Genomic DNA, 27,586 nt, shown 5'->3' with positions numbered 1-27,586 from the left:
TTTGTATATATTGCAAAATGATCACTATAAGTTTAGTTAACAACCATCACACATAATACAGTATTTTTTTCTTGTGATGAAAAATCTTAAGATCTACTCTCCTAACAACTTTCAAATATACAATAGAGTATTATTAGCTCTAGTCACCATGCTGTATATTACATCCCCAGGACTTATTTATTTTATATCTGGAAATTTGTACCTTTGACCTCCTTCACCCATTTTGCCCCCCCCATTTTCCCCAAATATGGCGACTACCAATCTGTTCTCTGTATCTATAAGTTTTTTTTTTAAGTTTCTTTGTATAAGTTGAATTACGTTGTATTTGTCTTTCTCTGTCTGAATTACTTCACTTAGCATATAATGCCCTCAGTGTCCATCCATATTGTTGTAAATGTCAATATTTCCTAAGTTTTTATGGCTGAATAATGTCTATATATATAATATATATATAAATATATATATTATATATATATCACATTTTCTTTATCCTTTCATCTGATGATGAACACTTAGGTTCTTTCCACATCTTTGCTATTGTAAATAATGCTTCAGTGAACACTGGGGTGCATATATCCATTTGAGTTAGTGTTTTCATTTCCTTTAGATACATACCCAGAAGAGTAATCACTACATTGTATCATATTTCTATTATTTGTTTTTTGAGGAACATCCATACTCTTTTCCAGAGTGGTTGCACCAATCTAAATTCCCACCAACAGTGCAGAAGTGTTCCCTTGTCTCTGCATCCTTGTCAATACTTGTTATTTGTCTTTTTGATGATAGCTGTTCTAATGGGTATGAGGTTATATCTTCTTGTGGTTTTGATTTGCATTTCCCTGATGGTTAGTGATGTTGAGCATCTTTTCGTGTACCTGTTGGCTATCTGTATATCTTCTTTGGAAAAATGTCTATTCAGATCCTCTATCCATTTTTCAATCATATTGTTTATTTTTGTGATTGAGTTGTATGAGTTTTTTATATATTTTGAATATTAAACCCTTATCAGATATATGATTTAAATATTTTCTCCCATTCAGTAGGTTGCCTTGCATGGGAGTTTTAGAAAGTGCTGTATACTGTCATTAGTGTGTCATTCTATATGCTGTCCCAAAATATTGAACACAATATCTAGGATATTTTTAAAAAGACTGAATAGAAGAAACATGCAGTTTTGAGATATGTAGGCTAATGCAATAAATCAGGTTATTCACAAGTATATTATAAAGTGAGTAAAGTTGGTAGGACAAATTTTCTGAGCCTTAAGTTTCCTACCTGCTTTTACCTTATTTATTTATGTGAAAAGGGACATTTCTAAAACAAGATTCTGACTTCCAATCCTGACAATTTGGTGGATATGTTAACCTGAAAACTGCTATCAAATATTTCTGGGTAAACTATTTAAAAAATCCTTTTGAATGCATAAATGGGTTAATATGAAAGTAAGAAAAATTATATTCCAGGGGCCCAAAACAAAGATTATAAAGAAATTGAGTAAGCGTGAGCCAACATGTAGCTGCCTGGAGCAGTTTGCCGGTCTCAGTACCCAAGAGTTTAAAGTTTTAAGTGCCATGTAGGACTGGGAGCTGTGAATGGCACAGAATTGTAGCTAAGATCACCATATATAAAAGTGAAATCCTCTAAGACATCTCAGGTGAGAGGGAGGACATTAAAAAAAAATCTTCTTTTGGGGACAGTAAGAGCTGAAGAAAAGTTGTCCAACTAGCCCTGGGCTCTGGATTAAGAGGATGGGGGGAGAGAGAAAGAAACAGAGAGAAAATAAATAGTTTCTCCTTAGTATCCATTGCCACAGACCTACCCTCATTTTGATTTGGGATCAAATTTACCTTGCTTGCATTGTTCAGGAATTCCCAAACTAAGAAACTGTCATAAAAAGTCAACCTAGGCTGGAAAGATCCCTGTAGCACCTATAAAAATCAAAAGCAAAAATTTTGGAGAGACATACCCTCATCCAGGGATTCCCAAAAACGGAACCCCATTAAAAATGAGCGCATAACCCAAACTTAGAAAATAAAGAAAGTAGTCCATCTTAAGAATCAACAGACACAACATAGCAGTAGCAGATGCTCAAGAATTTCCAATAATAGCATTATTAGAGAATATAAAATAACTGTTCTAAATACTTAAAGACAGAAATAATGGAAAACATGAGAGAAGAACAGATAGTATCAAATATCCAGGCAGATTTTTAAAAAAAGAACTTATAGAGATAAAAAATTAATTTTTTTAAAAGATTAAGTTCATTGAAATCAAAAGATTTATGTTCAAATACAAAGAGTCTGAAACTTCCTAAGAGACAAAAATAATTTCCTTCTGTGTTGAACAGTGAGATTCCTTATAGACACTTTTTTTTTTTACTCAAACCACATGCCATTTTGTCAATGACTTCTGGATCTTATCCATGGGACTCTCATAACCTCTGAGAGCTAACTTACTGAGTTCTAGCAAATCCCAAGCCGGCATGCCTTGTGTTAGTTACACTGAATAGCCTCTTCAAAGTAAACCACACAACAGTGATGTTGATCCTGTTAGATTAAGACAAATTAAAAATCTAATACATAGTTTTGCTGTCAGGTCCTAAAGGTCAAAGGTCAATATAGTATATTGCAATAAGGCTATAGGTTACCCATGCCCCAATATTGTATCATAATAAACCAAATAGGGATGAAACATCCAGCAGTAGCCCATAAATCTATTAGCAGTGAACTGTCAATGTCCTATATACCAGGGTAATTTGTTAATTCAGAGCTGCGTCTCTTTTTTCACTAGACCTTGTAAACTCCTTTCTGAAATATCAATAAACCATCTGCTTTGACTTGTTAATCAAAAGACTTTATTCAGTCCAAAGCAATTTTTTCCTAATAAAAACAGAGTATTTATCTCCATGGCTATAAAAGAGGATTGTTTTCAACTGTTCACTTATAGTTAAGAAGCACATTTAGTTTGGATTGATTTCCAATGCTTCAGTCATATCTTGTCACTTTCCATTTCTTACACACAACATCTCAGTTTAGCCATTTAGGAAAGGAAAAACAGTCAAATTCTGAATGTGGTACAGAGCCAGTGCAAAAACAGGGGAATAAGTTTGAGAGAGAAAAGAATTCATCCAAAATAATTGTAGATCAATGTTTTAATATCACCATTTCCTTCTGTTTGCAAATTTCCTTATCATTCTAGATAGAGTATTTACACTAGCCACTGTTTCTGCCTTAACTGAGGTTCCAGATGTTTGCCTTTTAGTTAGTGTTGCTCTGTTCTGAGTCACAGGGCAGATAATGTTTATCTATAATAGAAACTTTTTATCCTCTCAAGCTTTATTGTGCTAGTGTAAAATAAAGTCAGTTTCAGTGAGGTGGGATCATAGCATGTGAAGATCTGCAAAGCTACCCCAGAAAATTGACCCCCTTTTCTCCCAGCCCACCAAACTGAGATAAAATGAGTATTTCTGAGGTATCCGTGGGGATATTCTCAGTGCTCTGTGAATGAGCATCTTGAGGAATCGTCACGCTTCTTGCACCCTCTGTCCTTGGAGCTTACTGCCAGCTGGCAAATGGAGCACAGTCTATGACCTCTGACCTTGAATCAGCTCCTCTTGGACTGTTAAAAATGATGTCTGGGGAGAGGTCTGGGTGCTTGAGTTATTACTGGATTCTGCCGTCTTAAAAAACAAAGAAACTCATAGGTGTTCTTAATGAGTAGAGGCCTCAAAGGTAGCACAAATCATGGTGCATACTGAGAATTCTTTCTCAGGGGCACAGCTTCCTTTCCCACTGCAAGTCCCTGAAAAAAGGAAAAAATATACAGCAAACAAAAAGTGTAATTAAAATGCCTCAAGTGTTTTACAGACTTGTTTTGATTCTTTTTATTTAAATATTCCTTGGTGAGCCACCATCTCATTTTTTTATGTTGGAGATGGCATCATAGAGGCAAGAGAGGGGACAGTCCTATTCCTCTCAACCTCCTTTATCTCCTCATTTTTACAGAGTGGAGAAAAGAAAAACATCTAAGCCTTTAATTCAAGTCTTAGGCTCTTTTTTGAGCCTAAGAAAGGAAATGTGAGAGACATATGAAATTTTATGGCCATAGCAATGGGTTTCTAACCTAGCAAGTTTTCTCAACATTTTAATTTCATTGATTTTGACATTATTCCCGTGAGATTTTTCTCTTAATACTATTTCCATAAAAAGTGTGAACCACATCCATTAAAATTAACTTCCCCTCAGGCATGAAATTTTACCAAAGTAAATATTAACTAATTTTTACTTAATGATTTCATTTATTGTCTCCTAGCCTTCACCCCAGCATTGTCTTCTCACCTAATTCACAAGGAAAGATTATTCTGTTAATGTTCTCTACACTGTAGTGTTCTCCCCACTGTAGGTTATTTTCATGAGGACAAGTAGAGACTATTACTGGAAATCTTGGTAAATACAGCCCTTCAGGTATGGTTGAGTGACACAGTCTTTGTCTGTATGAGAGGAAATGATAGATTCTCTGACTTTAATATTGAGAAGCATAAATTGGGTTGGAATGAGAATGGGAGTACCAGGAAGTACAAGAAAATTGAGCACATAAATTAAAATGTGTTAAGCAACACAATTTTTTTTTTAAAACCCACATTGTAATTATCAAACTCAATGTTTTAGATGCCCAGAAGCTTCTTATTGAGGATTAATTTATGGACTCAAGAGTAGTATTTGGGGGATAGAGAGCAGATCATGCATGATACAATTATATGTAGAATTCAGAATCAAATAAACAGCCAATTCATACAATTCATCCCAAAGCAAAATACGCTTGGCCTGAATAACTTGAATTGACCATCAGGTAGCTGGGTTGTTCTCTTTTAATCTTACTGGCTTTCTGTTTTTCCCTAGTAACACAATAGTTTGGATTTGGTGTTTGTAAAATGTTTCATAGAAAGTTTTATAAAGAGGGCAGTTACAGAGTAGGAAGAAAAAACACATTGGTTTAAAGAGGCAGAATCCCATGAGGATTGGGCAGCACAATTGAAAGTCATCTTTTTTTTTTTTTTTTTTTTTTTACCAGGGATGAAGATTCTGAGAGGATGAATAGAGTGCTGGGAAGTGTTATGGTTAGACTGGGTTAAAAGATGAAAGACTGTGCAGAACTTTTATGAAAATGACTAAGTAATAGGTAAAACAGATATTAAGGAAATAAAAATTGATTAAAATGTTCCTACCTGGCAAAGTAGTAATTATATGAAAAATTATATGGCATATAACTGGAAGGAATACAGTTATGTGCTTCTGTTTCTTTCAGCATGACTATACAAGAAAACTGTGTTGCATTTTGAAGATTCTCATAAAGGAAATTAATGAAACTATATTTTCAGACAATGAAGAGTTAAAAGAAACTAATATTTCAGTCAGGTTTGATAGAAGTTACTGTGTGAGGCTTGGCTAAGCAAAAGCTAAATGAGAACTGGCCATAAACATTTAAAATTTCAAGAAGAAATATAAGGTGTCTAACATGCCACTGAGGGTTATATATGTAAGAGAATAAAATTGTTCATCATTTCTTCCTAAACATTAAATTTTAAGCTCACCATTAGGAAATTTTAACTAAGATTCATTAGGCTAAGTTTTAACTATGTTCTATAATGTTTACCCTTACCATTTATCTTCATCTTATAATTCTTTGATCTCACAATTCACTGAATAAAAAGCCCTAATTAGTACAGAAAAGATAAAATGGTTTCTGTTATTGGATAGTTTCTCATTATAAAATATCTTTATCTTATTAATGAGGTGAGATTGTCTTGATTTGTATCTTTACATTTCATATTTTACACATATAGATACAGATCTCCTAATCATGTTTTAAAATAACAGTTTACATTTAAATAGAAGATTAGAAAGGTAACATATTTTTTTATGTGCAAAGTTTGCCGCTATATTTGCATACCCATTTAAGAAAGATCATTTTGAAAGTTTGCTTCGTATTTCTCCTTACTTTTACCTAATAACATTTTAAAGATGCAAATTATACTGGTAACTTTTGTTTAGAAGACAAATACTTCCCTTAACTCTTCTGTAACTTTATGACTAGCTGGTCAATTATCATTATATAAATAAAGGTATCTCTCCAGTTATTCATTTTTAATATACATATATTCAACAGGTACTCAGTGAACTGGGATGCTAATTAAAAATGCATTTCTGGCTCAGCTAAATTAGAGAGAGAATTCAGGACTTTACATTTTAAACCAGCATCATAGATGATACTTATATAAATGATCTGCAGACCAGTTTGTGACAATTTACTTTGACAGTTAAATATGCTTTTAAAAAGTAAGATATGGAGTTTGGCTTCTAGTAATAATGGTAGACCAAGTAGTTTGGACCATCTCCCCTACTGAGAACAATTAGAAAAGCTGGGTGAAATTGAAACAAAAAATCTGTTTAAGACCTTGTAATGCTAACAATATAGTGGAAACCTATGAGACCAACTCAGAGTTCATTCAGGAGAGATGAATCTGGCATTTAGAAGTACTTTTCCCCCAGAGGTGTCTGCCATTTCCTGCAGACCCAAATATCTGTCATTTCTAATAAAGATGGCTAAAAGTCTGAGAAGCTAAGTAGAGATACTCAGAATCATGAAGCCTGTGGGAAAACCTGGAGTTCAAGCCTACACAGAGGGGAGTAATACCTGATTAGCTCTAAGAGGAAGAATGAACCTGAAATAGACCAGCCTACCCAGGGACTGAAAACAGGCTTCACATTACTTCAAATCTTGATCTGATTTAGATGGCACAAAATTGCTAGTGCCCTTACCCACTCCAAGAAATAAAGTTAAATCTTTTATAGTGGAAGATAAAATTATCCTAGTCTGTCAACTGTCTCTCTGCAATTGTTTATATACACTTATTGGTGCTCAGTCAACATAAAAAGTAGGCACAGGAAAAGGTAAAACCACCTGATGGAAAATCAAGAGAAAAAACACCTAATAGAAAGAGACTTATACAGATGAGTCAGATAATAGTTTTTAGACAGAGATGTCATAATGAATATGCTTAATATAGGAGCTTTCTATGTATTCTAATATTAATCCCTTATTAGATATGTGATTTCCAAATATTTTATCCTTTTCTGTAGGCTGCATTTTTACTCTGTTGATAGTATCCATTGATACACAAAAGTTTTTAATCTTCATGAAGTCCAGCTTGTTTATTTATAATTTTATTGCCTGTACCTGTAATGTCATATCCAAGAAATCATTGCCAAATCCAGGGTCATGACACTTTTGTCCCATATTTCTTGTAAGAGTGTTATAGTTTTAGCTTTTATGTTTCAGTCTTTGATCCATTTTGAACTCAAAATTTTTGGATATGGTGTTAGGTAAGGGTCTAACTTCATTCTTTTGCATGTGGATATACAGTTTTCCCAGCACTGTTTGTTGAAAAGATTGTCCTTTCTCCCACTGAATGGTCTTGGCATCCTTGACCATTGTATTAGTGAGCTCAGGATGCCAGTGGCTTAAACAACAGAAATTTTCTCAGAGTTCTGGAGGCTGGAAGTCCAAGATCAAGGTGTAGCCTGGTTGGGTTCTGGTGAGAGCTTTTTTCCAGGCTTGCAAGTGGCTGTATTCTTGCTGTGTCCTCATATGATAGAGAGTTGTAGTGTTTCTTCTTATAAGGCACTAAGTCTGTCAGATCAGGGATCTACCCTTATGGCTTCATTTAACCTAAGTCACTCCTTAAAGCCCTATGTCCAACAGTCACATGAGAAGTTAGGGCTTCAACATGTGAATTTCAGGGGCATACAATTCAGTCCATAGCCAGCATATATGTGAGGGTTTACTTCTGTGCCCTCTACTTTATTCCGTTGGTCTATATGTCTGTATTTTAGCCTGTACTACACTGTTAGGATTACTATAGCTTTAGTAAGTTTTGAAATCATTAGTGTGAGTCCTCTAACTTTGTTCTTTTTCAAGATTGTTTTGGCTATTAGGGGTCCCATGAGATTCCATATGAATTTTAGCATGGATTTTTCTATTTCTACAGAAAACAACATTGGAATTTTGATACGTATTACATTGAATCTGTAGATCACTGTGGGTAGTGTTGACATCTTAATGATATTAACTAGCCAGTCCATGAACATGGGATGCCTTTCTTTTTACTTACATCGTTTTTGATTTCTTTCAGGAGTGTTTTGTGTTTTTGCTTTTACAAATCTTTCACCTCCTTGGTTAAAATTCATAAGCATTTTGGATGGTATTGCCAATGAAATTATCTTAAATCCCTTTTCAGGTTGTTCACCATTAGTGTATAGAAATGCCGCTAATGTTTGTTTGTTGATTTTATATCCTGCTATTTTGCTCAATTTGTTTATTCTATCTTTTTTTTGTGGAATCTCTAGGATTTTCTACATTTAAGAGCATATCATGTACAAACAGATAAATTCACTTCTCTGTTTCCATTTCTTTATCTTGCCTAATTGCTCTGACTAGAACTTCCAGTATTATGTTGAATAGAACTGGCTAAAATGGGCATGCTAGCCTTGCTCCTGGTCTTAGAGGAAAAGCTAATAGTCTTTCACCATTGAGGATAAGGTTAGCTGTGGGTTTTTCATATATGGTTTTCATTACATTGAGGTAGTTTCCTTCTATTCCTAGTTTATTGAGTGTTTGTTTTTTTTTTTATCATGAAAGGATGTTGAATTTTGTCAAATGCTTTTTCGGAATCAATCGAGATGGTCATGTGGGTTTTTTCCCCTTTGTTCTTTTGACATCATATATCAGTAGTATATTCTGTCAATTTTTTCCTTTGAATGGGCCATACTTTCCTATTTCTTTGTATTCCTTATGATTTGTTGTTGTTGTTGAAAACTGGACAAAAACTGAATCCTATAATGTAGTAACTCTGGAAATCAAATTCCCCCTCTTCCCCAGGGTTTGCTGTTTGTCTATTTTTGTTGTTGTAGGCTGATTCTGTGTTGGGTCAGACTGAGATGTAAACTTAAGGTCTTCTTCTTAGGTCTTTTCCCCTGCACCTTTCTCTGGGCCTAGGCCATGACTTTCTAAATTCTGTATACACAGTTCATTTTGAGTTTCCTACTCCTTAAATATGTGGCTTCCAAAGGGAGAAAAATACAGAAATGAAGGGGGAGAAAAGTATGTGAGCCCTTTAAATCACTGGCAGTCAATTCACATGGAGGTAGAGGGGCTTACAGCAATGGCTGCCTGAATCTGCATCTGTCCTTCCACTGTCAGAAGCAGCAATCAGAGCTCATGTCCCCAATATTTGGAGGACAGGTTCCTTATTGCCCACCATGACTCTCACAAACTATGTACAAGCTGCTCTCTGGAACATGTGCAAGGCTGCTTGCCATGGGACTGGGGAGTGGGGGATGGGTACTGCGACTGTAATAAGACCTGGCCAAAATTAACTGCTGTTTATTGTTCAAGCATTGATTTGGAAGTTATAAGCCTTCAAATAGATTCCATAGTTCCAAAATAGTTAACATCAGACATATTCTGTCACTGCAGTTGTTTCCTAGGTGGGGAGAAAGATTCCTGGTAGAGTATTTTTTACTCACTATCTTCCCAGAATCCTCTTGCCACAGAATTCTTTTTTTAAGACCTTATATTTTTTAGAACAGTTTTAGGTTCCTAGCAAAATTGAGAGGAAGGTACGGAGATTTCTCATATACCCTCTCCCCACGTGTATAGCCCTACCCCGTTATCACTATCCCCCTCCAGAGTGGTACATTTGTTACATCTGATGAACCTACATTGCTACAGCATTATCACAAAGTCCATAGTTTACACTAGGGTTCACTCTTGCTGTTGTCTATTTTATGGGTTTGGTCAAAAGTATAATGATATGTATCCACCATTATAGTGTCATACAGAGTATTTTCACTGCCCTAAAAATCCTCTGTGTTCCACCTATTCATTCCTCCCTCTCCTTCCCCTGGCAACCTCTGATCTTTTTACTGTCTCTGTAGTTTTGCCTCTTCTAGAATATCATATAATTGGAATCATGCAGTGTGTATAAAGCCTTTTCAGATTGACTTCTTTCATTTAGTGATTATCCATTTGAGGTTCTCCATATCTTTTCATGGCTTGACAGCTGATTTCTTTTTAGCACTGAATATTCCATTGTCTGGCTGTACCACACTTTATCCATTTGCCAAAGAATGGCTCTTGGTTACTCCATGTTTTGGCAATTATGAATAAAGCTGCTATAAGCATCTGTATTACAAATTTTTCTGTAGACATGAGTTTTCAACTCCTTTGAGTAAATACCAGTGAATACAATTGAGGGGTCATATGATAAGAGTGTGTTTAGTTTTGTAAGAGTCTGCCAAACTGCCTTCCAAGGTGGCTGTACCATTTTGCATTCCCACTAGCAATTAATGAGAATTCCTGTTACTCCACATTCTTCCCAGCATTTGGTGTTGTCACTATTCTGGATTTTTGTCATTCTAATAGGTGTGTAGTGGTATCCAGAAGTCTTTTTACACCTCAATATATAGTAATTCCTTTTATTTCAGGATGGCAGCCTTTCTACTGATTCACCTCTCTCAAAAACTGCCTGGGATTTCATATTAGATTCTGATCAACTCTATATTTGAAAAACAACACCCAAAATGCTTTTTAAAAAAAATTTCTTGGATTATAGTTGATTTACAATGTTATGTTAGTTTCAGGCGTACAGCAAAGTGATTCATTCTTTTTCAGATTCTTTTTTCATGTAGGTTATAACAGAATATTGAGTAGAGTTCCTTGTGCTATACAGTAGGTAATTGTTGGTTATCTATCTTATATATAGTAGTGTGTGTATGTTAATCCCAAACTCCTGATTTATCCCTTCTTGCCATGTTTCTTCTTGATAACCATAAGTTAGTTTTCGATATCTGTAAGTCTGTTTCTCTTTTTTAAATAACTCCATTTGTATAATTTTTAACTTAGATTCCACATATAAGTGATATCATATGATATTTGTCTTTCTCTGTCTGACTTACTTCACTTAGTATGATAATCTCTAGGTTCATCCATGTTGCTGCAAATGGCATTATTTCATCCTTTCTTATGGCTGAGTAATATTCCATTGTATATAAGTACCACATCTTCTTTGTTCATTCCCCTGAAGATGGACATTTAGGTTGCTTTCATGTCTTGACTATTATAAATAGTGCTGCACTGAACATTGGGGTGCATGTATCTTTTTGAATTATGCTTTTCTCCAGATATATGCCCTGGAGTGGGATTGCTGGATCATAAGGTAGCTCTACTTTTAGATTTTTAAGGAGCCTGCATACTGTTCTCCATAGTGGTTGTATGAATTTACATTCCCACCAACAGTCTAGGAGGGTTCCCTTTTCTCCACGCCCTCTCCAGCATTTACTATTTGTAGACTTTTCTTTTTTTTGTGGTACGCGGGCCTCTCACTGTTGTGGCCTCTCCCGTTGCGGAGCACAGGCTCCGGACGCGCAGGCTCAGCGGCCATAGCTCACGGGCCCAGCCGCTCCGCAGCATGTGGGATCTTACTGGACGGGGACACGAACCTGTGTCCCCTGCATCAGCAGGTGGACTCTCAACCACTGCACCACCAGGGAAGCCCTATTTGTAGACTTTTTGATGATAGCCATTTGGACCGGTGTGAGATGGTACCTCATTGTAGTTTTGATTTGCATTTCTTTGATAATTAGTGATGTTGAGCATCTTTTCATCTGCTTTTTGGCCATCTGTATGTCTTCTTTGGGGAAATGTCTTTTTAGATCTGCCCATTTTTTGATTGGGTTGTTTTTTTGACATAGAGCCGCATGAGTTGTTTGTTTATTTTGGAGATTAATCCCTTGTTGGGGGCTTCCCTGGTGGCGCAGTGGTTGAGAGTCCGCCTGCCGATGCAGGGGACACGGGTTCGTGCCCCAGTCCGGGAAGATCCCATATGCCGCGGAGCTGCTGGGCCCATGAGCCATGGCCGCTGAGCCTGTGCGTGTGAAATCTGTGCTCCACAACGGGAGAGGCCACAGCAGTGTGAGGCCCGTGTACCGGAAAAAAAAAAAAAAAAAAAAAAATCCCTTGTTGGTTACTTCATTTGCAAATATTTTCTCCCATTCTGAGGGTTGTCTTTTTGTTTTGTTTATGGTTTCTTTAGCTGTGCAGAAGCTTTTTAGTTTAATTACATCACATTTGTTTATATTTGTTTTCATTTTCATTACTCTAGGAGGTGGATCAAAAAAGAGATTGCTGAGATTTATGTCAGTGAGTGTTCTGCCTATGTTTTCATGTAAGAGTTTTATAGTGTCTGGCCTTACATTCATGGTCTTTGGTCCATTTTGAGTTTATTTTTGTGTATTGTGTTAGAGAATGTTCTAATTTCGTTCTTTTACATGTAGCTATTCAGTTTTCCCAGAACCACTTACTGAAGAGACTGTCTTTTCTCCATTGTATATTCTTGCCTCCTTTATCATAGATTAATTGACTGTAGGTGTGTGGGTTTATCTCTGGGCTTTCTATCCTGTTCCATTGATCTATATTTATGTTTTTGTGTTGGTAGCATACTGTTTTAATGACTGTAGCTTTGTAGTATTGTCTGAAGCCAGGGAGCCTGATTCTTCCAGCTCTGTTTTTTTTTTTTCTTTCTTTCTTTTAATATTTATTTATTTATTTGGCTGCTCTGGGTCTTAGTTGCAGCATGTGGGATCTTCGTTGCCACATGCACTATCTTCATTGCGGTATGTGGGCTCTTTAGTTGTGGCATGTGGGATCCTTTAGTTGCAGCACATGGTATCTTTAGTTGTGGCATGTGAACTCTTAGTTGCAGCATGTGGATCTAGTTCCCTGACCAGGGATCGAACCTGTTCCCCCAGCATTGGGAGTGCGGAGTCTTAGCCCCTGGACACCAGGGAAGTCCCAACTCTGTTTTTCTTTCTCAGGTTTGCTTTGGCTATTTAGGGTCTTTTTTGTTTCCATACAAATTTAAAAATTTTTTGTTCTAGTTCTGTGAAAAGTTCCATTGGTAATTTGATAGCAATTGCATTCAGTCTTTAGATTGCATTGGGTAGTATACTCATTTTGACAGTATTGATTCTTCCCATCCAAGAACATGGTATATCTTTTCATCTGTTTGTGTCATCTTCGATTTCTTTCATCAGTGTCTTATACTCCTCAGAGTACAGGTCTTTTGCCTTTTTAGGTAGGTTTATTCCTAGGTATTTTATTCTTTTTGATGTGATGGCAAATGGGATTGTTTCCTTAATTTCTCTTTCTGATCTTTTGTTGTTAGCGTATAGGAATACAAGAGATTTCTGTATATTAATTTTGTATCCTGCAACCTTCCCAAATTCTTTGATGAGGTCTAGTAGTGTTCTGGTAGCATCTTCAGGATTTTCTACGTATAGTATCATGTCATCTGCAGTAAGTGGTAGTTTTACTTCTTTTCCAATTTGGATTCCTTTTATTTCTTTTTCTTCGCTGACTGCCATGGCTAGGACTTCCAAAACTATGTTGAATAAAAGTATTGAGAGTGGACATCCTTGTCTTGTTTTTGACCTTAAAGGGAATGCTTTCAGCTTTTTACCTTTGAGAATGATGTTAGCTGTGAGTTTGTCATATATGGCCTTTATTTGTTGAGGTAGGTTCCCTCTATGCCCACTTTCTGGAGAGTTTTTATCATAAATGGGTATTGAATTTTGTCTAAAGCTTTTTCTGCATCTATGCAGATGATCATATGGTTTTTCTTCTTCGGTTTGTTAACGTGGTATGTCACACTGATTGATTTGAGTATATTGAAAATCATTGCATCCCTGGGATAAATCCCACTTGATCATGGTGAATGATCCTTTTAATATATTGTTGGATTTGGCTTGCTGATATTTTTTTGAGTATTTTTACATCCATTTTCATCAGTGATATCGGCCTGTAATTTTCTTTTTTTGTGGTATCTTTGGTTTGGTGTCAGAATGTTGGTGGCCTCATAGAAAGAGCTTGGGAATGTTCCTTCTGCAGTTTTGGTGGTACTTTTTTTGGTAAGATTGTTTTGATGTGGACCATTTTTAAAGTCTTTATTTAGTTTGTTACAGTATTGCTTCTGTTTTACATTTTGGTTTTTTGGCCCCGAGGCACATGGGATCTTAGCTCCCCAACCAGGGATCAAACCTGCACCCCCTACATTGGAAGGTGAAGTCCTAACCACTGGACCACCAGGGAAGGCCCTTCTTCTGAAATTTTTTGGAAACGTTTCTGAAGGATAGGTGTTAACCCTTCTCTAAATGTTTGATAGAATTCACCTGTGAAGTCATCTGGTCCTGGACTTCTGTTTCGTGGAAGTTTTTAAATCACTGTTTCAATTTCAGTAATTGTGAAATCGTTCATATTTTCTGTTTCTTCCTAGTTCATTCTTGGAAGGTTGTACCTTTCTAGGAATTTGTCCATTTTTTTCTAGATTGTCCATTTTATTGGCATATAGTTGTTTTGTAGTAGTCACTTATGATCCTTTGTATTTCTGTGGTGGCCATTGTAACTTCTTTTTTATTTCTGATTTTAATGATTTGAGTCCTCTCCCTTTTTTTCTTGATTAGTCTGGCTAAAGGTTTATCAAGTTTGTTTATCTTCTCAAAAAACTAGCTTTTAGTTTCATTGATCTTTTCTAATGTTTCCTTTGTCTCTGTTTCATTTATTTCTGTTCTGATCTTTATGCTTTCTTTCAAAGGGTTAGGGTTAGAGTTAGGGTTTTAGGGTTAGTTTTCCTTTAACTTTGGGTTTTGTTTGTTCTTTTTTCTCTAGTTGCTTTAGATGTAAGGTTAGGTTATTTGAAATTTTTCTTGTTTCCTGTGGTAAGATTGTATTGCTGTAAACTTCCCTCTTAGAACTGCTTTTGCTGTGTCCCATAGGTTTCAGACCATCATATTTTCATTGTCATTTGTCTCTAGGTGTTTTTTAATTTCCTCTTCGATTTCTTGAGTTATCCATCAGTTGTTTAGTAGCATGTTGTTTAGCCTCCAGGTGTCTGTGCTTTTTCCAGTTTTTTCCTTGTAATTGCTATCTAATTTCATGCAGTGTGGTCAGGAAAGATGCTTGATATAATTTCAGTTTTCTTAAATTTATCGAGACTTGCTTCGTAGCACAGCATGTGATCAGTCCTGGAGAATGTTCCATGTGCACTTGAGAAGAAAGTGTATTCTGCTGCTTTTGAATGGAATACTCTTATAAATATCAATTAAGTCTATCTGGTCTAATGTGTCACTTAAGGCCTGTGTTTCCTTATTGATTTTCTCTCTGGATGATCTCTCTGTTGATGAAAGTGGGGTGTTAATGTCCCCCACTATTACTGTGTTACTGTTGATTTCTCCCTTATGGCTGTTAGTATTTGCCTTATATATTGAGGTGCTCCCATGTTGGGTGCATATATGTTTACAATTGTTATATCATCTTCTTGGATTGATCCCTTGATCATTATGTAGTGTCCTTCTTTGTTTCTTATAACAGTCTTTATTTTAAAGTCTATTTTGTCTGATATGAGTATTGTTACTCCAGGTTCTTTTGATTTCCATATGCATGGATTAATACCTTTTTCCATCTCCTCACTTTCATTCTGTATGTGTCCCTAGATCTGAAGTGGGTCTCTTATACATAGCATATATACATGTCTTGTTATTGTATCCATTCAGCCATTCTATATCTTTTGGTTGGAGAGTTTAATCCATTTACATTTAAGGTAATTATCGATATGAATATTCTTTTTTCAAAATTTTTATTCTTTTTCAAATTGTTTTCTCATTCATGTTATTAGAATAATGAACAGAGTTCCCTGTGCTATACAGTAGGTCCTTGTTGGTTATGTGTTTTAAATATAACAGTATGTACATGTCAATTGCAAGCTCCCAATCCATCCCTGTCCCCCACCCTTCCCCCATGGTAATCATAAGTCCAATACAAATATTCTTATTGCTATTTTGTTAATTGTTTTGGATTTGTTTTTGAAGGTCTTTTTTCTTCCTCTTTTGTTCTCTTCTCTTGTGATTTGATGTCTACCTTTAGTATTGTGTTTGGATTGCTTTTTCTTTTTTGCGTGTGTATCCAGTGTAGATTTTTAGTTTGTGATTTCCATGAGTTCTTTTTTTTTTTTTTTCAGTACGCAGGCCTCTCACTGTTGTGGCCTCTCCTGTTGCGGAGCACAGGCTCCGGACATGCAGGCTCAGCGACCATGGCTCATGGGCCTAGCTGCTCCATGGCATGTGGGATCTTCCCAGACCGGGGCACGAACCCGTGTCCCCTGCATCGGCAGGCGGACTCTCAACCACTGCGCTACCAGGGAAGCCCTCCATGAGATTTTTATATAGCTGGCTATATATGTAAAGATTGTCTCAAGCTTCTGGTGTCTTATTTTCAAATGCATTTCCAATATCTTGCATTTGTACTCTCCTCATGGTTGCTGGGTTTGATATCATATTTGTGTGTCGATGATTTCCTACCTTTATTTTATGTTTGCCTTTACTGGTGTGCTTTCCCATTCATAATTTTCTTGATTTTAGTTGTGCCAAATCCCTTAGGATTTGAAGTAAAGACGGTTTTGTGGTGCTGAATCCTCTTAGCTTTTGCCTGTCTATAAATCTTGTGATGTCTCCGTTGAATCTGAATGAAAGCTTTGCTAGGTAGAGTGTTGTAGGTTTTTCCCTTTCATCACTTTAAATATATTGTGTCACTCCCTTCTGGTCTGCATAGTTTTTGCTGAAAAATCAGCTGATAACCTTATCAAGATTCCCTTGTGTGTTATGTGTTGCTTTTCCCTTGGTCCTTTTTATATTTTTCCTGTCTTGAATTTTTGTCAGTTTGATTAATACATTTCTCAGCATGTTTATCCTTGGATTTGTCTTGTTTGGGACTTCCTGGACTTGAGCAAGTGTTTCTTATGTTAGGGAAGTTTTCCGCTATAATCTCTTCAAATATTTTCTCTCTTCTCCCCCTGGGACCTCTATTATGTGAATGTTGGTGCATTTAATGTTGTCCCATAGGTCTCTTATACTGTTGTCATTTCTTTTCGTTCTTTTTTTTCTTTATTCTGTTTTGCAGCTGTGATTTCCACGATTCTGTCTTCCAGCTCACTTATCTGTTCTTCTGCCTCAGTCATTCTGCTATTGATTCATTCTAAAGTATTTTTCTCTCCAGTTGTTGTGTATTGTTCATTTCTGTTTGTTTGTTCTTTAAATCTTCTAGCTTTTTGTTAAACATCTCTTGTAATTCTTGATCTGTGCCTGTGTTCTTTTTCCAAGATCTTGGATCATCTTTACTATCATTACTCTGAACTCTTTTTCAGGTAGGTTGCCTATTTCCACTTCTTTTAGTTGTTCTAGTGGGTTTTTATCTTGTTCCATCGTCTGGAATATATTTCTCTGCTGTCTCATTTTGTCTCACTTTCTGTGTTGTGGTCTCCTTTCCACTGGCTCTTGGATCATCGCCCCTCTTGCTTCTGGTGTCTGCCCTCTGCTGGGTCAGGCAGTCCTGAGGCTTGTGAAGGCTTCCTGGTGGGAGGGACTGATGCCTGCCCACTTGTGGATAGAAATGGGGTTGTCCCTCTGGTGGGCAGGCCTGTGTCACGGGGTGTGTTTAGAGGTGGCTGTGAACTCTGTATGGCTTTAGGCACCCTGCCTGCTGGTGGGTGGGGCTGTGTTCCTATCCTGCTGTTTGTTTGGCCTGAGGCATTCTAGCACTGGAGTCTGTAGGCTCTTTGGTCTGGCAACATCTTGATGCCAAAATGGTGACCTCTGGGAGAGCTCACACTGATCAGTATTCTCTGGGGCCTCTGCCACCAGTGTTCTTGCCCCCACAGTGAGCCATGGCTGACCCCTGCCTCCCCAGGAGACCCTTCAAGATTCATAGGGAAGTCCAGCCCTGGCTCCTATAGAATTATTATTTGTGCTGAGTCCCAGTATACGTGAAACCTTGTGTGTGCCCTCCAAGAGTGGAGTCCCTGTTTTCCCCAGTCCTGTGGAGCTTCTGCACTCAAGCCCTGCTGGCCTTCAAATCCAATTGCCCTGCGGGTTCCTCCTCTCCATGCCAGATCCTCATGCTGACACCTGACGTGGGGCTCAGGACTCTCTCTCGTGGGATAATCTCTGCAATATAATTCTTTCCTTGTTTGTGGGTCACCCACCTGGTGGTTATAGGACTGATTATGTTGTGAAAGAACCCCTCCTACTCTCTCCCTGTGGCTTCTTTTTTGTCTTTGAATGTAAAATATGTTTTTTGGTAGTTTCCAGTCTTTTTTTTTTTTAATTATTTATTTATGGCCATGTTGGGTCTTTATTGCTGCACGTGGGCTTTCTCTAGTTGCAGCAAGAAGGGGCTACTCTTCATTGCAGTGCACGGGGTTCTCATTGCGATGGCTTCTCTTGTTGCAGAGCATAGGCTCTAGGTGTGTGGGCTTCAGTAGTTGTGGCACACGAGCTCAGTAGTTGTGGCTCGCGGGCTCTAGAGCGCAGGCTCAGTAGTTGTGGCTCACGGGCTTAGTGGCTCCTCAGCATGTGGGATCTTCCCGGACCAGGGCTCGAACCCGTGTCCCCTGCATTGGCAGGCGGATTCTTAGCCACTGCGCCACCAGGGAAGTCCAGTTCCAGTCTTTTTTGTTGATGGCTATTCAACAGTTAGTTGTGATTTTGGTGTTTTTGTGAGAGGAGGTGAGCTCAAATCCTTCTGTTCCACCATGTCTTCTGGAATTGAGGGGCTCCTTTTAGCTTGGATGCTTGCTGCCTCTTTCCTCAGTGTGTGCTTGCCGTTATCCCCTTGAGTGGTGCAGACATGAACGATGTACATAGTGGTGTGTGATAAAATGGATGACATAATACTGTAATTTTGTGAATGTCTTATAATTTCAGGGAATAGTTGAACTAGAATTTCAGCTTTGGGTGCTAGCGGTGAAGTTTAGGGCTTTTTCCTTGAGTCTTAGGGAAGTGTGTTGTTCTCCTTTTCTGATTTACAAGACCAGGGTAATGTGTTATATTATAAAGTCTCTTCACTTTGGGAACTTGTTTTCAATAATGCTAGTTACTGGCATTAGCACTAAAATTGAAAGAAAGTATAAAATAGATACAGGCTGTCCGATGATGATGAACAAGTGTAGGGGGTGTGCAGGTGCAGTGGCCCTTGTGCACACCTGGGACAGCAGGGGCAGCGCTTGACACCTGCTCATGGGTCTTGTAGTGGCGGCCTGTGCCTGCTCCTGGAGCCCATGATGGTGGCAGCAACTCACTTGCCCCTGGTGCTGCTTTGGGCAGTATTGTTGCCTGAGAGCACTCACAGGGAGCTCTTATGGTGGTCTCTCCTCTCCTCATGTGCCCCACAGTAATGGTGCCTTGCCTCTCTGGTGGGTACACCCTCAGTTGCCACAGTCCAGCCTCTTCAGGCTGTCTCTGTGCAGCCATCTCCAGTCCTCTCTGTGCACTGGGATAGGACCCAGCCCCTAACCCTACCGACAGATGACTGTGTCAGGCTGGGGAGTGCAGGGCAGTGGTGCTGACCTTCTGTGCAGTTTACTCTCCATTTTTCCTTCCACAACCCAGTTGTTGCACTCTACTTCTAGGCTCCAAAGCACCCCTCCATCCAGGCTGATCTTCCCACAGATAAGGAGACTTCCCTGGGTACGGGAACCATTCCTCCTTCACAGCTTCCTCCCTGGGGTGCAGGCCCTGTCCCAATTCCTTCTTTTTCTTTTTCCTCATGTTGTATCCAGTTGCGTGGAGGTTTTCTTGGCTTTTTTGGAAGTCTGAGGTCTTCCTTCAGTGTTCAGTAGATGTTCTGTGTGAATTGTTCCACTTGTAGATATATTTTTAAAAATTTATTTATTTATTTATTTTTGGCCGTGTTGGGTCTTCATTGCTGCACACAGGCTTTCTCTAGCTGTGGTGAGTGGGGGCTACTCTTCGTTGTGGTACATGAGCTTCTCATTGCAGTGGCTTCTCTTGTTGCAGAACATGGGCTCTAGGTGCTCAGGCTTCAGTAGTTGTGGGTCGCGGGCTCTAGATTGCAGGCTCAGTAGTTGTGGCGCACGGGCTTATTTGCTCCGTGGTATGGGAGATCTTCCCGGACCAGGGATGGAACCTGTGTCTCCAGCATTGGCAGGCAGAGTCTTATCCACTGCACCACCAGGGAAGCCCTGTAGGTGTATTTTTAATGTTTTTGTGGGAGAATGTGAGCTCCCTGTCCTACTGCTTTGCCATCTTGATCCTCTCCCACCCCCACAATTCTTTTTGAGACATGTTCTTCTCTCCACGCTTGAATTAAAGATACTCGGGTGTGCATCACATTCTTATGGGACTGTGCCTTTTATATTTCTTAAAGTCACCGTTTTCCTCCCATAGAGATGATCTGCAGGGCACCTCTTCAGTTCTTCCAGAGGTCTTAACAAAAAGTCTAATAGCCATGCCCTTGATTTGCTCTTTACTTGATACCCTGGGTTTGGTCTTCTCCCTGAAGCTGTTTCTTAATGGCTACAGCTTTTTTTGATAAAAAAATTTTATTTTCCAATCCTGAAATGTTGGGGCAATTTGTAGTCTCTTTAATTCTGCTTGCAAACAGACCACTTTTTTTTCTGAAGTAATCTCTTTCTTGTATAATCTGACCAGGTACAGCTAGAAACAAACATTTTGTACATTTAACATTTTCCCTCAAATTCTACTCCCCAAACCTTTTATTAGCTCCCCCAAGTTTATTAAATAATTTTTTGTCAGAAAATCCCATGCAACATTTTTACAAAATGTTTTGCCATTACATGAGTCATTATTTTCCTAGTCTTCCTTAATCATTTCCTTGCCGTTTTTATAGCTTCTTATTACAGTTTCTGCGCTACCTGCTTTCTGGTTTCAAATCTACTCTTATATATTTTAGGTTTTTACTACTGGAGCACCCCACTTATATCTTAACCATCTTCTGTATCTGTTCACTTTTGCCACAGTAATGCCCCTGATTCAGTGGTTTAAAACAAAAATAATTTATTTCTTCTCAGACATCTTGGGAAGAGTTGATAGGCTTAGCTTGGCTCCAAACTGGAATTTGAGTAAAGGTCAGGTTTTCTTCCTTGGACCACCAGTATAGTCAGGGCATGTTCTTAGGATGATGGTAGAAGCATGGGAAAGTTAAACTGAACAAGCACATTTTAAGTCTTTGTATGCAGTATAGCTACTAACATCTCAAGGCCAAAAAGAGTCCTATGACTGAGCCCAAAGGCAAAGTTCAGGGAGGTACTCTGCCTCTAGTGGAAGGAAGAGCAGTCACATGACAAAGGATGTAGATACTGGAAGGGGTGAAGAACTAGGGTCAGTAATACAGTGTACCAAATAATTTAAATACTAATTGAAAGAAATATATGAATGCTATATTAAGATCATATAAAGTCATTTAAAAATATTATAAACAGTGACATTTCTTGACAAAATAATTCACCTGGAAGCTAAAATAATTCTAAATAGGTATGTACCTAATAACATAGCCTCAAAATGTAGAACACAAAAATTTATAAGACAGAAGGAGAAATATGGAAATTCATTATCACAGTGGGGGATTTTAACACACCATTCTCAATGACTTTTAGAATATGCAGACAAAAATTAATAGAAGGAAAATTTGAACAACTCAGTTAACAAACTTGATTTATTTATCTTGTATGTAAAACTTCAGAATGCATATGACAGTTACATAATACCCATTATTAAATATTTTTTGTTGAAGTATAGTTGATTCACAATGTTTTATTAGTTTCAGGTATATAGCAAAGTGACTCAGGTATATATAGATATATATTCTTTTTCAGATACTTTTTTATCATAGGTTATTACAAGATACTGAATATTAGTTTCCTGTGCTATACAGTAGGTCCTTGTTGTTTATCTGTTTTATGTATAGTAGTGTCTATCTGTTAATTCCAAACTCCTAATTTATTCCTCTCACTCCCTTTCCCCTTTGGTAACCATAAGTTTGTTTTCTGTTTCTGTGAGTCTATTTCTGTTTTGTAAATAAGTTCATTTGTATATTTTTTTAGATTCTACATATAAGTGATATCATATGATATTTGTATTCCTCTGTCTGACTTATAATACCCATTATTTTTAAGTGCACACAAAATAATTTGTAGTCCTGCCACACAGATATTATCAAAAAATGTCAAAATGTTGAAACAGTACAGTATTTTCTCAGATCACTATGGAATTAGACTAGAAAAGAATATCATAAAGGTAATTAGAAAAGTCTCATATATTTGGAGATTTTAAAATATACTGTTAAATATCCCATGTTTCAAGGGAAAAAATCACAATGGAAAAATAGAGACTATTTTTAAGTAAATAATAATGAAAATATTACATATCAAAACTTGTAAGAGTATAGCTAAAGCATTCTTAGAAGGAAAATTTTGGCTTTAGATGCATATATTAGAAAAGAAGAAAAACTGAAAACTCATGACCTAAGCATCCATCTGAAGAAGGTAAAAACAAGAACAAATTAAAACCAAAAGAAGCTACAAGAAAAAAAATAAAGATAATGAACAAACATTCAACAAAGGCAGAAGTTGTTTCTTGATATAATTAAAATTGATCTTTATTCCCAGGCAAGACTCATAATAAACTCATCGTTTTTTTGAAAAAGGCATAACTAACCAAATTCAGGAATTAAAAATGAGGAACCTTACTATATATCCTAATTCACTATTTGGCAACCTATAGTAGTATTAACAGTGTTCTCCTTGTGACATCACTTTTCATTGCATAAATAATCTATAATGCTCATGTATATAATTTAGAAAAAAAGATAACAAAATAAAATATAGTCCCACTACTTAGGAAAAAGTGTTTTCAATCCTAGACGCACATTGGAATCACCTAGAATGCATAATTTAAATATCAACACCTGGCCCCCTTAGAGGACCAATTAAATCAGAATTTCTAATTGTGTCCCTACATCAGTTTATTTTTTAAATTCCCCTATTGATTTTAATATGTAGTCACATTTGTGAACAACTGATATAGAAAATGATAACATTTTGATGTTGTCCTTTCAGTCTTTTTGCTTACATAGACATATACTATGGAATTTTTATATAAATAGGTTCTTACTAAGCATGCAACTTTGAAACCTTTTAAAGTTTAAAATCTAAATCATTTAGATTTACCAACATGTCATAAATATCTTTCCATACCAGTGAATATATTTCTACCACTGCATTTTTAATAGTTACATAGTATTCCATTATATGGATTTATTATCACTAATGTAACTAATCCACAATTATTGGGCACTTAAATATTCAATAGTATAAACACAGTGCTAAGAGAATATCCTTATAAAAGTGCTTTTCACACATCTATAAAAAACACTCGTTAAAAAATCATTTATTCAGATACTTTCGTACCAGTATAATGCAAATAGTTTGTGACAGTTGGTAACTAAATTTTCATCTTAGATGCTCACCCAGGCATCATGTAGGTTATTTCCGTTGAAAGAGATGTAATATCTTTATCTTACTAACTATATCATCTGTAACCCAGTGCCTGATATACAGGAGGCACACAAAAATATTTGTTGAACAAGTGAATAAATTTAATTCCTTGGAGTTACCTCGAATTCCTAGAGTATGTGGACCAGTCACATTCAAAAGAAAGATAACTTGGGAGCAAATCCAGTATGCAATGCCAAACTTGGAATCTGTGACCTAAAATCTTTTACTTTCTAATTAATAAGTAAGAAACAAAATAGTTATTGAGATCTTTGCTTAGTTAGCCATGACACTTTAAATACGGCCATTTCAGCATGTACATTTTAAGCTACCATTTATTGAATGTTTTATATCCATTATCTTATTTAATCTTCCCAACCACCCTGTATAGTGAATGCTATTATTATCTTCATTTGAAAGGCGAGGTTCAGAGAGATGAGGTGATATACTTTAGGTCACAGAACCAGCAAAATTCAGAACGAGGAATTCATCTCTGGTTTGTCTGGCAGGAAAAAAAGTACTCTTCTTTTTAACCACTGTACCTCCTAGGTATTTTGGCTTTCTGATGCGTTGGATTATAATAATTTTTGGTGTTGCAATAAAAAATAACATCCTTACAACACTAATACATGATGACGGAGAAATATTAGAAAATTCAGATAAGCAAAAAGAATACAAATTATACCTAAACTAATTCTGTTATCCTTTGGGGGAACAGTCCTTTTTATCAATCTGAAAGAAGTACTTCACACTTCTGAAATTATTACATTCCCCATCATTCATTTTTGTTCACTGTCTATAATCTTACTTTGAAATTTGGGTACTTGACATGCATGGAAGAAGCAGGACAGCATATATATTTTAAACTGACCATTGGCTATTTCTTCCCCAAGCATTCATTCATTGATAATTCAATCATAGATTTTTATTACACTCCTGTTTTGTTCCATACATTTTGCTACCTTTTGAGAATACAACAGTGATCAAAAACAGACATGGTCCCTGCTCTCATGGAACTCTCAGTGGATGTGAAGTGTGTGACATGAATTAAAAATGACATAAATAAAAGTAAACCTGCAACTGTAATAAGCACTATGCAAGAGAAGGATGTGAGTTTGTAAGAAGAGAATTTGACCTAGTCAGGAAAGGCTTTCTTGATGAAATAAGTAAGCTGATATTTGAAGGAAAGGTAAAGTAAGGAAGGAGGAGCCTTCCAAGGAAAGGTTGTAATATTTGCAAAGCCCTGAGAAAAAGGAGACCTGGAAAATGAGGAATATAGAAAGAAAACTGGCATGGCTAAGGATACAGAAAGCAGCTGGAGACTGTTATATAAGATGTGGCTGGAGAGGAAGGTAGGACCTTCTAAGCTATGCAAAAGTCCTGAGGCAGGATCATACCTGGTATACTGAAGGATCAGCAAGGATTCCATCATGGCTAGGGTAGCATAAACAAGGATGGTAGAAAATGAGACTGGAGAGTCAACAAGGTGCCAGCTAGTCTTGTAATGCTGCTCAATAGCAATCTCTGCAGTGATAGAAATGTTCTGTATCTGCTGTCCGCTGATAGCCACTATTCACTTGAAATTGAGCACTCAAAATATAGCTAGTACAATTGAGGAACTCAGTGCTTAGTTTAATTTAATTTTAATTTTAATAGCCTCTAGCTGCAATGATGTCCAGTATAGTGGCTGTTGAACACTGGAAGTGTGGCTAATGTAGCTGGAGAACTTAATTTTAAATTAAATTAAATTAAATTGAAATAGTCATGTGTGGCTACCATATTCTATAGTGCAGCTAAAGCCTTCTGGCCTTTGGGTTTTACTCTGAAATAAATTTAAATTGCCAGAGGCCTATAGCCAAATTTGTATTTTGTTTTACTTTTAAGCAAAGTAATGAAGTTTTCTTTTTTGATGGGATAAATGAGAAGTGAAGGTTTATGAAAACCTAAAGAAATACATCATTTCCTTGACACTCATTTTAAATTGATATCTTGAGATGTATTGTACCTCAGAAGGTGAAATGTACGTAATTAGAGCATATCTAACTTTTTCTTTCCTGCCTCAGCTTAAATGTCTCATTGTCATTAAAGCCATCCCTGACCCTCTGCCGATGAGGTAGGTCCTCCCAGTTAACATTCTCATAGAGCACTGCTCTTCCTCTTCATATCTTGCCATATCTTAATCTATGTAGATATTTGTAGAACTATTTAATATCTTTACCACAACTCCTAACCACATATAAGATTATTATTTAGGGCAGGAACCGTGTCTTATTCACACTGATTCCACAGCACATAAAATCATAGTAGGCCCTTAATGAATATTTGATAACTGAATAAAGAAATGGGTAACTATTCAGCAGTCTTTTCTCTACTAAACTGATCCATCTGCTTATTTATCCATGCTATCACCCCCCCACCTCTGGCCGTGTAGTGTTAGGGACTCCCCTTAACCGTTTATTCATCCCATTTGCTTAAAACTATCGATAAGTGTAAGTCTCAATACTATCCTAATCCATTAAGCAGCCTTTATTGAGAGACCTTTTCCTACCCAATAATAAGGAATTTAACCATCTTAGAGTAAGACCCAAAAGAATTTGTAAAAAGGTAGCTTGGTGACCTCTGTAGCTCAGAACTGAATTACTCTACAGTAATAACCCACTGTCTGTCCCTCAGCTTTCATATAAATGATAAGAGTCTATTTTAAATGAATTGCCCATTTTGAGACAGAGTAGTAATGTATATGACAAATGGCAGTTGTCTCATGGCCTTTCGCTTAGCTAGCTTTACACAATTCCATCATCGTTAGGTTACTTAAGGATGTATATGCCCTTCTGTTGAGTTTGTCTTTGCGATTCAGTCTTACCAAGAACTCTCAGTTCTAGTTCTGCAACACCTGACACTGACTTTCAGTTACTTTGGTCCGCAGTGGGACTGTTTTCTCTACTATATAAGAGAGTTGGAGGACTGTCGGAACATCTTAGTATAACTTCTGAATTGTACTAAGAAATAGAAACTTACCATTGAGCTATTTCCTCTCATGAAACATACAGTGATACTTAGGCCTGAAGTGAGCATCCAGTGACCTGGGTTTCACTCTTAGCCTGCCTCCAACTCAGTGTGTCACCTTCAATGTACTTAATCACTCTGTTCTTCAACCTAGAACCTGCAAAGAGAATCTGTCCTGATCCCTACCTTTCACAGTGATATTAGGAATAATAAAATAATTCACCTCTGTGAAGCACACTAAAATCCTACAAAACCAATTCTATGCAAAGATTGTTAAATGTGTATGTATAGGATTGCTGGTGTTTCGAGCCAGGAAAAACAGTAGCACCTACTCAGGTCACCACCACAGGAGGCCTCTTAAAAACAGGTTGACTCAGCTATGTGATGACTTGTGATTTTTTTTGATACATAGTTCTCTTTTACTGACAAAAGAAAAACTGTGAGTCTGGAAGGAAGAATTAAAAGTAGTAGCTTCTTAGGAAATTAGTGCTGCAATGAACTATGACAGTTTGTTCTTTAAGCAGGTCTGGCAATTACCCTGGAATTCTAGGCCTTCATATTTTTTCCAAGTGTTTTTCTTTATGCTTCATCATTCCTGATGAAAGGAATGAAATAGTTAAGAGAAAAGCTACAGGTTGTTCTGAAAAGATACCAAGTTTCTCAGAGAAGTGGTTATCTTTGGTGGTGCTCTGACCAACAGTGCTGAGAGCCACACTGGTCCAGTGAGTAAAGCATGGCTTTTTTGAGTCATAATATGCTATACCTTTTCTATTCCCATTGCTGCTTCCAGGATTTCTTATCTCCTGCCCTGGCAAATCATAACACACACACACACACACACACACACACACACACACACACCATCCCTGTCCTGTGCACCCAGTGGTGGGGGGAGGTGGCAAAAAAGACAAAGTCATTTATATAATGTGTCTCCCTGCTGAGCCCCTAATGGCCGAAGCTTTTGTTCTGCATTCAGTGGCTGCATGTGATGGGCAGGAAGCTGCAGTCTCCCTTTGTTCCATGGCCTTATTCAGCAATTTAGATCCATCATAAAAATCAAATATGCATGTTGCAATCGCCTTGCCTACAGCGGGGGGGGGGGGG

The sequence above is a fragment of the Neophocaena asiaeorientalis genome, unplaced genomic scaffold (genome assembly GCF_003031525.2).
Source record: "Neophocaena asiaeorientalis asiaeorientalis breed wild unplaced genomic scaffold, Neophocaena_asiaeorientalis_V1.1 scaffold40, whole genome shotgun sequence".
NCBI lineage: Eukaryota > Metazoa > Chordata > Mammalia > Artiodactyla > Phocoenidae > Neophocaena > Neophocaena asiaeorientalis.
Note: the sequence above shows the minus strand (reverse complement) of the source record.